At 38.4% G+C, this 12,809-nt stretch overlaps 1 protein-coding gene across 1 annotated transcript in view; it reads left to right on the forward strand.

Annotated features, from left to right (window-relative positions):
- Positions 1 to 3,841: 3,841 nt before the first annotated feature.
- Positions 3,842 to 12,809, forward strand: part of LOC109422014 (mucin-5AC) — a 240,925-nt gene continuing 231,957 nt past the window's right edge. Inside the window, exon 1 of the mRNA XM_029855257.2 lies at positions 3,842 to 4,745. The gene's annotated coding sequence lies outside the window, so the exon portion shown is untranslated. The remainder of the gene's footprint in view (positions 4,746 to 12,809) is intronic.

Raw genomic sequence — 12,809 nt, forward strand, 5'->3', positions numbered from 1 at the left:
TTCCCCATGGCGCCTATCAATCCAACTATCTACCCTCGGTATCAACCTATGGGTCCACCTTCCATTGGTGGAACTGTCCCACGCGCGCTGGGACTGGCGCTGGGATCCTGGCAGTCCTGCGTATGCCTCTTGTGCCGTGCATTTCGAAGCACTCCATGTCCTCCCTGATAAGAATGCACCATAACAGTAATGACGCAGAGAGCGTCGTGTGACACGGTACGGTACGCGCTCGCAACCCTCAGACACATAAGCCTGTAAGTACTTTCCAGCTTCCGTCGGTAGCATTCAGTACTTAGCGCGGTACCCCACGCCGGGCCGCCATACCTAAGTATGGACGTAGCAACACTAGCCAGAAGCTTGCGCTTACTGGCGTACACCGCTGAGCTATTGGACATCATCCGGGACAGTGCCGCAATAGCTGTGGAGGCTCTTTTACAGGCAAGTGAAGTGATGTCTGTGTGTATGTGTGTATACAAATAAACTCACATCACTTTTTGGCAGTAAACCTCATCCGATTTTAATAACCAACGCACAGTGGGAAAAATATGCATAAAACGCGAATAAATTCTATATCTCTGCTCGGAGTGGATGGATTCGAATGAATTTTTGACACGAACTGCCAAAATCTCTACAGTTTCAGATAAGGAAGGTGTTATTCGCCGCACGATGCTGGAAATTAGTTTATTTAGCTCGTTTTACCCCACTATCTCTCACACACACCATTTTGAGAAAATCCTCATATATTCCCGACTGGCGTACAAAATAAATTACTTATTTAACTCGTATGTGTGTAAAAACTTGCATAGTATCGGCAATTTGACATAGGGTTGGTCCTGCTCTCAAAGATTGCGTTCTACTCCGGGCGGAGATGAATGTGAAATTTCAAAGAAATAGGGAATATCGGGGTGATTTGAAAATATTTCAATTTTTAAGGCCGTGCAGTGACCCAAATCAGCTCCATTCGGTACTACGGAAGTTTTTACACAAACACGAATTAAATAAATAATTTATTTTGCACTCCAGGATTTTTCGAAAAAGGTGAAAAAGAGAGATAGTGGGGTAACACGGGCCCAATTCACCGATTTCCAGCATCGTGCGGCGAATGAAACCCTGCTTATCTGAAACTGTAGAGATTTTGGCAGTTCGTGTCAAAAATTCATTCGAATCCATCCACTCTGAGCAGAGATATAGAATTTATTCGCGTTTTATACATATTTTTTCCCACTGTGCAACGGTTCATTCGACGCGGAATCTGGTCTCATTGTTTCCTATTGAAAATGGTTCGGATCGGTCCAGCCGTTCTGGAGCTATGGCCATTTAGGTGTTCCGGACCGGTACCCCAGACACACATCAAACTGCGGCATTTTCGATAACTTGATGAACGGTAACCATGAAAATGGTCTCAGACCATGTCTGAATCGGTTGTGTTCCGGAACCGGTTCCGGGTGTCCCGCCGGAAGTGGCCAAACGTAAAAGTGAACTAAACCCATGCATGCGACATATCAAGCCGCGGCTGTTTCGATAACCTTATGAACAGTAAGCAGGAAAACTTTCTCAGATCATATCGGAACCGGTAGTCTTCCGGAACCGGTTCCAGATGTTCCGCTGGAGGTGGCCAAGTATAAAAGTTAACCAAACCCATGCATGCGACATATCAAATGGTGGCTTTTTTTTGATATCCTGATGAACAGTAAGCAGAAAAATATTCTCAGAACATACTTGAATCGATAGTGATCTGGAACCGGTTCCAGGTATCCCGCCGGAAGTGGCCAAATATAAAAGTGAACTAAACCCATGCATGCGACAAATCACACCGCGGCTTTTTCGATAACCTTATGAGAAGTAAGCAGGGAAATATTCTCAGAATATATCTCAATCGGTAGTGATCCGAAACCGATTCCGGGTGTCCCGTCGGAAATAGCCAAATATGAAAGTGAACCAAATCACACAATTTCGGATTCCTGAGGTGTAAATATACAGTAGGATGAGTAAACGTTGTATGGTATAATTTAAAATTAATCGCATCAATTCCGAACAAAAGTTTTCCAATTCCCATTTGAGTCTAAAATTACTGAATAAAATTTAGATGCAACTGGTTGCGCCCTCGCACTCTGTAATGTGGTTGAAGTTTGTATGGGAAATTGCATTTTTTGTCAAATTTTACATGAATGTTTTAACTTATGATATGATAGTAAAATATAGCTTTAAGTGTGCAGAAAAAAACCGCAAAGCGATCTGTGATTGTATTAAAAATTATATCTTAGCTTGTAGGTAAGTATCGTCTAGATATTAATTGGCCTCCAGTGTTAGTGAAGGTGCTCAAACAGTTGACTAAGAAGTCTGATATATTTCAGCTCTGCTCATATGTTGAACATAACGTTGGACTATGTTCCATTAATAATTTTTGAGTCAATTTTATGATGGCTTTGATAAAATGCTTGCTTTCCTTATAAAGTATCAGGATTCAGATACTTCGGCTTACGTCGACGGAAAGAACGTGAGAACATATTCAACGAGACAGGCACTAGGTGGATTGATTCGGGTTTTTTACGTCACATTTAATTTATGCCCCCCTTTACTGCCCCCATTCGCATAACAGTCCCATGTGAATAGTAAACTCAGCAAATATGGGACTGTTATGCGAATAGGGGCAGTATAGTAAACACAAAATAACGACGGACTGTATGTTTAAAGATAAATGGAATCCCGACTTAGAATTATATCAAGTTTATATCATAATATGATCACAATATTATTGTGTTATGATGTTACAATATTTTTCAATAACTTATTATGTTATAAACTAGATACAGGATGATATTTAATAAAAAAACAAAAATTGTAACAAAAAGTACACTGGCTGGAGTAAACAACATAATAACCTATTTGGTTATTATCTGATCAAAATAATAACAAAATGTGATATAAATTTTAGGTTTATGATTACTAGTTCCTACCAAAATTTGATACAATTTCGTAACATTATTTTCTAAGTGTCGGCAAATCAAAACTACATTGTATTACAATGAGTTATCAAACCACATTTATAACATAATGTGATATATTTGAGTTAGTCTTTTGAAAACACCAAAGATATTGTACATGATTATATCACAATGAGTTATGGATATCTTGGTTTGTTATAATTTATTACAATTTTCTAGATGGGATTTGTAACAAATCTATAACAAATGTGAAATTGTCTCCTTATTCTGAGTAACAAAATGTAAAAAAAGTGCAAGGGTTCAAGAAGAATATGAACTGGAATGATTAATGGGCAACTAAATAATAAGCATATTTTGCAAGCTTAAGGGTTCATTCAAGTGGAAACAATTTGAATTTTCTTAAAACTGTCTCCGAGCAAAAAAGCAAGCAAATTCGTCCCAGTTCTTTTCTTTTCTTTCCATCATACATTTTCCATTCATGTATCCCAGAGCACCGCACACACAACACACGAAACCTCACCTCGTTATGTCATCAGAGAGGAATTTTCTGACTCCGGTTTTTTATTTCATTTCGCCTTTCTTATTTTATTTTCATTAAATACGGTTCGGTGCGGCGGCGGCAACGGCGGCATCGTTCTCCGCATGCTTCACAACTCTACTTTCTGGTTGTCCCGCGCAAGAGAGGTTTGTTGTTGATCCGAATCCTCCCAGAAGCAGAAGTTTTCTTCGGAAAGACTTGATCAACTTTTCTCACTCTTTGAATCGGCTGTATCGGCTCACCGAGTGCACTCTGCAAAAGGTGGTTTGACGAGAGAGTACGAGAGTATAGGCTTTTTCGCGCCTGCTACGAGGGTCTTACCGGGACCCACGTTTCCAGTTGGGGTTTCGCGCCTGCGAGAGAGCGATCGCTCCACCATCGCAGAAGAGCGCGAGAGGATCGCGTGGTTCTCGCGCGAGAAAGTGATCAGCTCGGTGCTGCGGCGGAGTCGCAGGAAAAGTGATCGTTTTGATCGTTTGGAGCTCGCGCGCGCGCCTACGCGGGGGCTGCTGCAGCAGTTTGAATTTCTTGGCACCTTGGAGGTCCACGCGCTGGCAGCCGAGGTTCAGTTGATCGACGACTTTTATTGGATAAGCAGCGTTTTCCAGCGAGCTCCCGAGCAGCGCCTGCCGTTTTTTCTTGAGAAGATCCCATTGAGTGAAGAAGAAGGACCCTCACTGTGGGGAAGATAGTGATTGGTGCTTTTTCTGTGCTTCTGATCGGTGTGTGATTGACAAATTTTTCGATTTGGGGAAGTGGTGTGACTAATTGGAAGGAATTCGACTGGAAAGTGCACTTAACGATCGCTGGATCAGTGTGGAAGAATACGAAAAGCGGAAGATCTACGGTGTGCGATTCTGTCCAGGGTGTGAGACCTGATGGAAGGTGTGCCCTCAGGGGGCTATTTCTGAGGAATTGATCTACAGTGAAGGGTGGTGAAATTGTTGTTGCCGTTGCCTCGATCGCGTAGAAAAGTGAATGTAGCTCTACGAGACCAGTTCAGAGTGGCGACCTTTTACTGCTGATAGCGCGCGATCGTACAGTTGTTGCATATTCCCGACAGTTTCGTAATAACAGTAGCTCGACTTGGGCAAGTGAATGGAACAGTGACAGTGCGCGATTACGAAAGGGTTTTGAAAAGCCGATCACCGACAAGGATATCGATTACTACCATTGCTGAATTGATCGAAGCCGTTGAAGCTGAAGTTCTGCTGAAAAGTTCGCGAAAAGCTGGTGGATTCCAGGCAATTCTTAAATACAAAGTAAGTCTACGCAGTCTCCACAGCGGTCCTCAAATGTCCGGATATTAAAGTCACAAACCCTGATCGAAACTGTTTACTGAAAAACTGAACCATGAAAACTACAGTGCAATCAGCCTCCACTCGGAAGGGCGACCAATCCAATCCAATGAAATTGAGAGTGATCGCCAAGCAGACGTTGTTGGGGCCATGACTCCAATCTACGGTTACCTGTCCCCTGGGCCTACACATCTCCCGCGATCACCTCTTCTCGGCGATCGCTGCTGCCGCAGCAGCAGCAGCATCGGTAGCTCCACCGGAGCTCCGATGGCAGCATAAGCTATCGTTTCGCTGCAAAAAGAGGTCTCTCAAGACATTGCGCAACTCCGCAGGTCCGCTGGCTACTGGGGCTGCTGTTGCTGCTGCAGTGCCGTTGTTGCCGTGTGTTTTCGGATGAAATCTTGTCCGCTCGGTGCATTGTGCGATCACCTTTAATGTATGTGTATGTGTGTGTGTCTGTGTGAAAAAGTGCATCGCGGTGCAGTTGCAGATTGCATTGCACTTGTAAGAACGATTCTAGAGCTCGGGGGGTTCTGGCTGATCTATGCGACGACGCGACGAGGTGCTGTTTGTAGGTCTGCCTAGTGGATGCAGCGTATGATTGAGCAACCTATGTATGCTGGCTTGAACATACCTAGGCTGTTGTAGGTCGTTCAAGTCCAAGATGATCTTTTGATTGTGGGCCGGTAAATACCACTGGGAACTTTAGCAGAACAAAACGTTGATCCCGTGAGGGATGATGTAACATAAGAAGAGCATACGAATAATTTTCTGAATAGTTTTCTACAGTCGTTCAAGTTTTATTTTTGTGAAGTATTCTTGTGGAAGGGTCCCCAGTTAGCCTAGTGGTAAGGCTTTGGATCGCCAATCCGGAAACGGCGGGTTCAAATCCCGCTCGGGTCAGGGAAATTTTCTCGACTTCCCTGGGCATAGTTTATCATTGTATTTGCTTCACAATATACAAATTCATGCCATGGCGGGCAAAGAAAGTCCTTCTATCAATAACTGGAAGCGCTCAAAGAACACTGTGTTGGAGAGAGGCAGGCCAAGCTCCAGTTGGAACGTCGAGCCAGAAAGAAGAAGAATTATTATTATAGACTGTCTCAGCAGTTTCTAACAAAACTTTTGCGATAATGTTGATAAGTAAGTTAAATTCAGATACCTTGGAATACAACATTATGGTTGTTATTTCATGACGAAATCCTAGCCCCCACGAGAATTTGTCTGGAAACTAGTTCATTTAGTTTCCTTAGGCTACCCGCCGAAATCTCCAAGTATATTTAATGTTCAATTATAAAAGGGAACAACAAGGAACGAACTCACCGAATAATCCTATTCAGCTGATATTATTGCCTTTGGTTGCAGCATAAAAACTTCCGATCGGATGTCTTTTCGCGCCGATTAGTCAATTGCCGGCAATCGAACTCCCGAATCTTCCACGCACACTATTTCCAACAAAACTCTAGTGCCTGAAAAATCGACAGCACCTTACGCCAAAGCATAAGGTGAACACGTAAAACAACTTCTTAATAATGAGCAATCTATCATTAAATTAATCTTAACAATACGTAATCCTAGAATGAATACAAACTTGTATATCCCCCTACAACCAACACTCTCAAAACCTTGAGTAAGTTCACATTGGATTTCATTCTCTGGGACGGGCACGCGAATGCATAATCAATTACCTCTGAAATCAAAACGACTGCTTATGATTTGTCCCGACGACGCATTTAAATACATTTAAATACATGAATTTTAAGAATTGACATGTTCTCAAGACGAACAAGTAATAAAATCGTCTGCTTCTGTTAGTGGTTCATATTGTTCTGGATAATGGAATTTTGTGAAGTTAACAGAAGAACTTTGTCAAAGCGAAATAAACTCATGAGCAGGAACTATGTTAAATTTTAGTTAAAAAAAACACTGTAAAACTACACAGAGAAAAATATTCATGTAAAATTCAGCGAAAAATCATGCACATAAAGGGAATGCTACACACTTCGAAAAAATCTTGTAATTTTTTAACATTCTACGCCGACATATGACAGCGAGCAAAATGACACAAAATTATGTTTGATCTTATTTTTACACTATACTGATTCAAGCAGGTTTGTAATTTCACTGCATTCACTTTCTGTCATTAACATAACCTCAATTCCCTCGCTTTTTAAATGAATTCTATTCCCCAGGTTTTCTTTAGTGTAAAGTGTAAAACATACTAGACACAGGGGATAGACAAAATGATCGGGACAGGCAAAATTTTCACTTTTCAAAAAATGTTCAACTAGCTGTAACTTTTCGAAAAGTGCACCGAATATTCTCAAATTTTTACTGTAAGTTCATCAACTAGTTGTGCATCAGTGGTCCAAATTTGGGAAAAATCGGGCCATTTTCCACGAAGTTATAAAGATTCTTGAAAAAGATAAAATTATCCGATAGCCATCTTTGAGCTATTATATCTCCGGATTTAAAGACTCGATTGCAATGAAATTTTGACCATTCATGACTTATATAATGAACTCTGGAAAGCATTTGACTTATCTTGAAATTTTTAACAAGAGAAAAAGTTATAGCGATTTTATTTTTTTCGCGGTTTTTTAGCAAAATGGTAAATTTTTAATATGTATTCCATTACTTTTTCAATTTGTTGGCGGCTATGTTGTTACTTGCCTTCAAAACACATTTATATATATGTCAATTAGAGGGAAATTAAATGAACTCTAATTTGCATCAGGAAGTTTGAAACGATGTTGAAGTTTTGGATAATTTGGTGTTTTACTAGGAAAATAATCTTATCGTTATAATTTTCTTCCGTGTTAAGAATTTTAAGTTGAGTCAACGGTTTTTCATAGCTCATTATATAAGTCATAAATGGTCAAAATTTCATTGCATTCGGTTCATTGAATTTGGAGATATAACAGCTCAAAATTTGTTATCGGATAATTTTACCTTTCCCAAGCACCTTTATAACTTCGTGGAGAATGGCCTGATCTTTCCCAAATTTGGACCACTGATACACAACTAGTTGATAAACTTGCAGTAAAAATTTGAGAATATTTGATACACTTTTCGAAAAGTTACAGCTTGTTGAACATTTTTCGAAAAGTGAAAATTTTGCCTGTCCCGATCATTTTGTCTATCCCCTGTAGCTCATTCAAATAACCTTTATTCAGTTTGCATCATAATAAGTACAACACATTTCAAACACTGCTTTTTATTCTGGTGAATCACTTGATCTGGAAGTTCTCTTCTTTCGCTTTGACACACTGCCCTGCAGCTGTTCTTAACTGTATCCGTAGAAATATATATTTGTGACGCCTGTTGTCGTCCTCTTGACCGTCCTTTTTTCCACGCTATAGAGATTTATCACTTTAGTCACTGCACAAATCGATAATCTTGTAACAGTTAAAAAACGTACCGCAGGAAAGGCTCCACAAATTACAGACTAGTTTGCACCACGGCATTTGACGTTTCATTGTCAACAAACATTGCCTGGTTCGATTGCGTTCTTGTTTATGTAAATTTGTGGACCATTAAACTGAAAAATAAGTGTCGCGTTTGAATGTTGCTGGAACACGCTTAAAGCATGTTCAAGATGACTATAAAGAATCTGAAAATGAACATCTTTGCATTCCCGTCTCCAAAGACGTAAAAATAAATCATATATTTCGTTGTGTCATGATTAATTACGTCAAATTCTTCAATTATGTCATCATTAAAATTGAGTTTTTCTTAGTGTGTAGGGTTAGTGCATATTTACATGAGATATCATGTAAAATTACGTTACATTCGTGTAAATTTCCGCTAATAGTCGCGTAACCGGTTGGTGTTCATGATGGTTTACGCGATGGTGGGTGGAAATTTATACGATGGTAATGTAATTTTACATTATATCTCATGTAAAAGTGCACTAACTCTAGCATTCCCTTTATGTGCATGATTTCTCGCCGAATTTTAATTGCATATTTTTTTCTGTGTATTGTAATGAATTCTATTTAATATAGCATTAAAGCTGCCGTGAAATACGCTGCTCTTAGTATGTGTTTCAATAATCCAGAAGAAACTCGCGCAAACATTAGTGTTCCGAGAAAAGTGTCATGAAAAATAAATAATCCTGATAATAGCTCCGAGACTGGGAATCAAAACCATTACATTGAATATTCGCTAATAAAGCTTCTGTACATCTAACTGACCCGGCTAATTTAATAAACCTACTTGGTAGGATTGATCCACCCAATAAGTACCAGTGAAGCTTCTCCGGTAGTTTTGCCTGTGAAATAACAACTAAATTCCAGAGTATTTCCAATAGACTCTAGATATCAATAGAACAGTTGTTTTCCAAAACCGTGAACCAAATTCCTTCTATAATTATTTCTGACAGAACTTTCAGGGATTTCCCCTGGAAATAACTAGAGGAATCCATCTGGACGTGTGTGCTTGTAGCCAATCGTTTGAAGCGACATCTGCTCAAGCTACAGGAAGTTTTCTAATATTTTTTTTTGACAAATTCATTCTGAAGCTGATGAAAAAAATCTGAGGAATTTAATGAATATATGAATGTAATGGGGAAGAACCTGGTAATAATTGTGATGAAATTTATGGAAAAGTTATAGGATGCAATCCTGAATGAAACTATCAAGAAATTCTTCTGAAATGCCTGACTAATGAACGCTTCGCTTTAAAATTCAGAAAATCATAGTGTAGTACAGCATGCGGCAGGAAAAAATGCGAAAGGGTTTTTCTACCTTCAAACCCCATCTTCGTCCATTTGACGTTAACCAATCTATGTTTCAACATACCATGATCTCCAACAGGCTAATTTTATGAAAAATAATTTAAAATTTTTACAAGCCTGCACCTGAAGCTGAAGACAAGCAGAATTTTCAAACCACTGAAAAGTACATCGGTCGCTAAATTTCATATCTTAAAAAAACATTTTTTTTTAATTTTCTCTACAATATCATCATTTACATGTGCTTATTTCATCTGGTATTTATTTTTCTAAAACATGTGTAAAAAGGTACAAATTTTCATATTTTTTTTTCAAGTTCAAGCAGCAATTTATAAAGTTTTTATTAGTTTTATTGAAAATAACTTCAAATTTTATGCTTTCTGGAGAAATCTGTACTCTGTATCTAGTCTGTATAGAAGGTCAAATAGACTCATACACTGTCATGAAAGATAGTCATATATATCTCATATTTAGCGTGTGCTATCGCCTTGAAATTGTCGCATTTTTTCCTGCCGCACCCTGTATTTCAGGACTACCTACAACATTTTTGAGAAATTGTTGCAAATGTTTTCTTCGGAAAATGCAAGTTTTTACAATAAATTTTGTAGAAAAAAAAAAACATCAAGAATTTCAGAATAATCCACTTTCTACATTTTACAATATTATGTAAAAATATTTTTCGGAATTCCGAGGCGGGAAAATATCTTTAAGGAACTTCAGCTAAAAATTCTTCAGTATTTCCTTCATTAGCTTCACTGTAAAGCGTCCTGATGCATTCCCGATGAAAATTATAGGGTTGTCCCGTCAAAACATGATACTTTCTTAGTTTACCTTTTTTTTTAAATTACTCTTGACTACTTTTTACCGTACTTAGTGATACAAATTGGGAATAAACCACCATTTAATTCCAAAAATGAATAAACTATTGATGTCATTGGCCAAAAGCTTTAAGTAACGTCATATTGGTTAAAACCAATAAAATTTCGGGTCATTTTTTTTATATAAATTTACAATTTTAATTCTTCTATGTGTATCAATTTGTGACCTTCATTACATATTTCTATTTAAATTATATTCCCGTTTTCTTCAAATATTCTCGGCTTGATGCTTACTTAGCTTCAACAAAACCTCAACAATTCTTCGGAGCTTAATGAAAATCTCCCGTAAAAAGTAATCCATTCCACCAAAAAACTTCACTCTCAATTTAGTAACTAAATCATTCTTTGGGAATATTTGAAAAATAATTTCAGGAGTTTTTACAGATCATTTCTTGTAAAAAAATCTTTTTTTTCATTCAATTCATCGTACATATGTACAGATGAATAAATTATTAGTGAAATCACGAAAAAATCCTCAGCTTAGGTAAAATTTGAACTCATGACCTTCAAAAAAAAAAGCGTATACAAGTGCTTTTGCAACTAAGCTAACGAGCTAATTAATAACGCGGCATTTTAGACGGTTTCATTCTCTCTGCCAGACTCTGAGATATATGTAGGTGTTTGAATGTATTTGGAACAGGGGCTGCCTTGTGGATGCACCTCTAACAAAAAACGCCATTGGCAGATAGTTTTTTCTTGCACAAAATCTTTGCTGAAAACGGTGTACTTCTAGCTTATTAGAGTTTCGAGATAAACGTGTTTTGACAAGTCCAAACACGTTCATCTCGAAACTGTAATAAGCCAGAAGCAGTGTTGCAAAAAATCATCTCATACATTTGAACACTAACCAACTCTTTTCAAAAATTTTTCCTTCTAGTTAATCCTTGTCAATTGATTAAATTGTCACTCGAATGAGTAGCTGGGTACGAAACACGATAAACCCTGCAAAATTCCGCCAGACTGAAAAAGTATCGAATGTCGGGTCAAAGTCGGGTCAATTTTTATTGAACGTTTGGGCCACTGTTGGACCAACATCGAACAACTATTGGGTCTATGTTGGGTTTGGTGGCCATAATAAAAATAGGTCAATGATAGGTTTATGTCGGATTTGGCGTCATCAATGATGGTAAAAGCTTTAAACCGAATTCCGAAATATATATTTTTTTAAACTTTTGACACAAGGCTTTACCTAGCGAATAAATCACGAACCATAAACCTAATAGTCTGATTGTTATTAGCTTGCTCAACAACTTAGTCGAAGACGGCATCACTCTATCTCATCAGGATAGCGGACAAAACTTATCGGAATCCTAAGGTATACGTTGTGCAAAGCATGTGGTCAATATTGGTATCCCAAGACAATCCGGAATAACTTCGGAGCAAGGTCTTCCTAGAATCCTTAACTAGACGAGTTTTTCGGGAAGTTGTAAAAGTTTCATCAAAATCCGTCAAAAAACAAACAAATTTTGGCCATTTTTGTGCTTTTCCGAAAGTGAAAAATGTACCTATTTAGACTGGATGATGGTTGATATCGTCCAAACTGCTCAAGAAATTCACAATTCAATGTTCTCAATTTTTCAGGGGTTCAAAGTATTTTAGCCTTCCGGGTGCTTTAGGGTTATTTTAGACCCAAACCATTTGGATATTTCGTATTTGGTATTTGGTTGGCTATAACTTGATTCATAGATTCTACACCAAATCAATCAATATTGGATCTGGATCTCCAATCGTTTCCAGCCCCCTTGAACTACAAGTGCCCATAGGTCCTCTTCTACCAAAATTCTACCAACATTTTCGCTGTATAAGAGTGAAACAAACAACTCTTAAGCAAACTTAAGAAACTGCTATTCAGCTATTTCTATTTCTTGGCATAATCTTCCCGACAATCCATTCATTGCTGTACAATGCATTGCAATGGATGAATAAACCGCCCATGAGCTTGATTTTTTTTTAAATTTTAGCTACACAAGCTATTATTCAGCTATGATTGTTACTTGGCTTGTGCTTGGGCTGCCACGGAGCCACCGGACTCTAACTAGTCCTGTAGTTAATATTATCTTTGCCTGATGTTATTTCGGCAACCTTGCGACATGATCGGGCCAACTCAGTCTGCCGTGCTATATACTAGCTTGATAATATCCTTATGTTTATACAGTAAGGACCCGATTTTGTCAGCCCAATTTAGCGACGAACTTTTTGCTCTCATTATTTTCGTATCAAACTTTGATTAGTTCATTAACGTTCATCATCAAACTACTGCTGAAAGGCAAATTATAGAGGGATTAAAAAATTAAAAAAACTGTTTAGATCACCAGGCCGCCATTTTTAGAATTCAACATCTTGTATGTAAACATTTGTGAGTATATCCACAAAGGATTCCATTGTGGATACACAATAGATGTTGGCTCTTGTCAG

This window comes from Aedes albopictus, chromosome 1, assembly GCF_035046485.1.
Source record: "Aedes albopictus strain Foshan chromosome 1, AalbF5, whole genome shotgun sequence".
Lineage (NCBI taxonomy): Eukaryota > Metazoa > Arthropoda > Insecta > Diptera > Culicidae > Aedes > Aedes albopictus.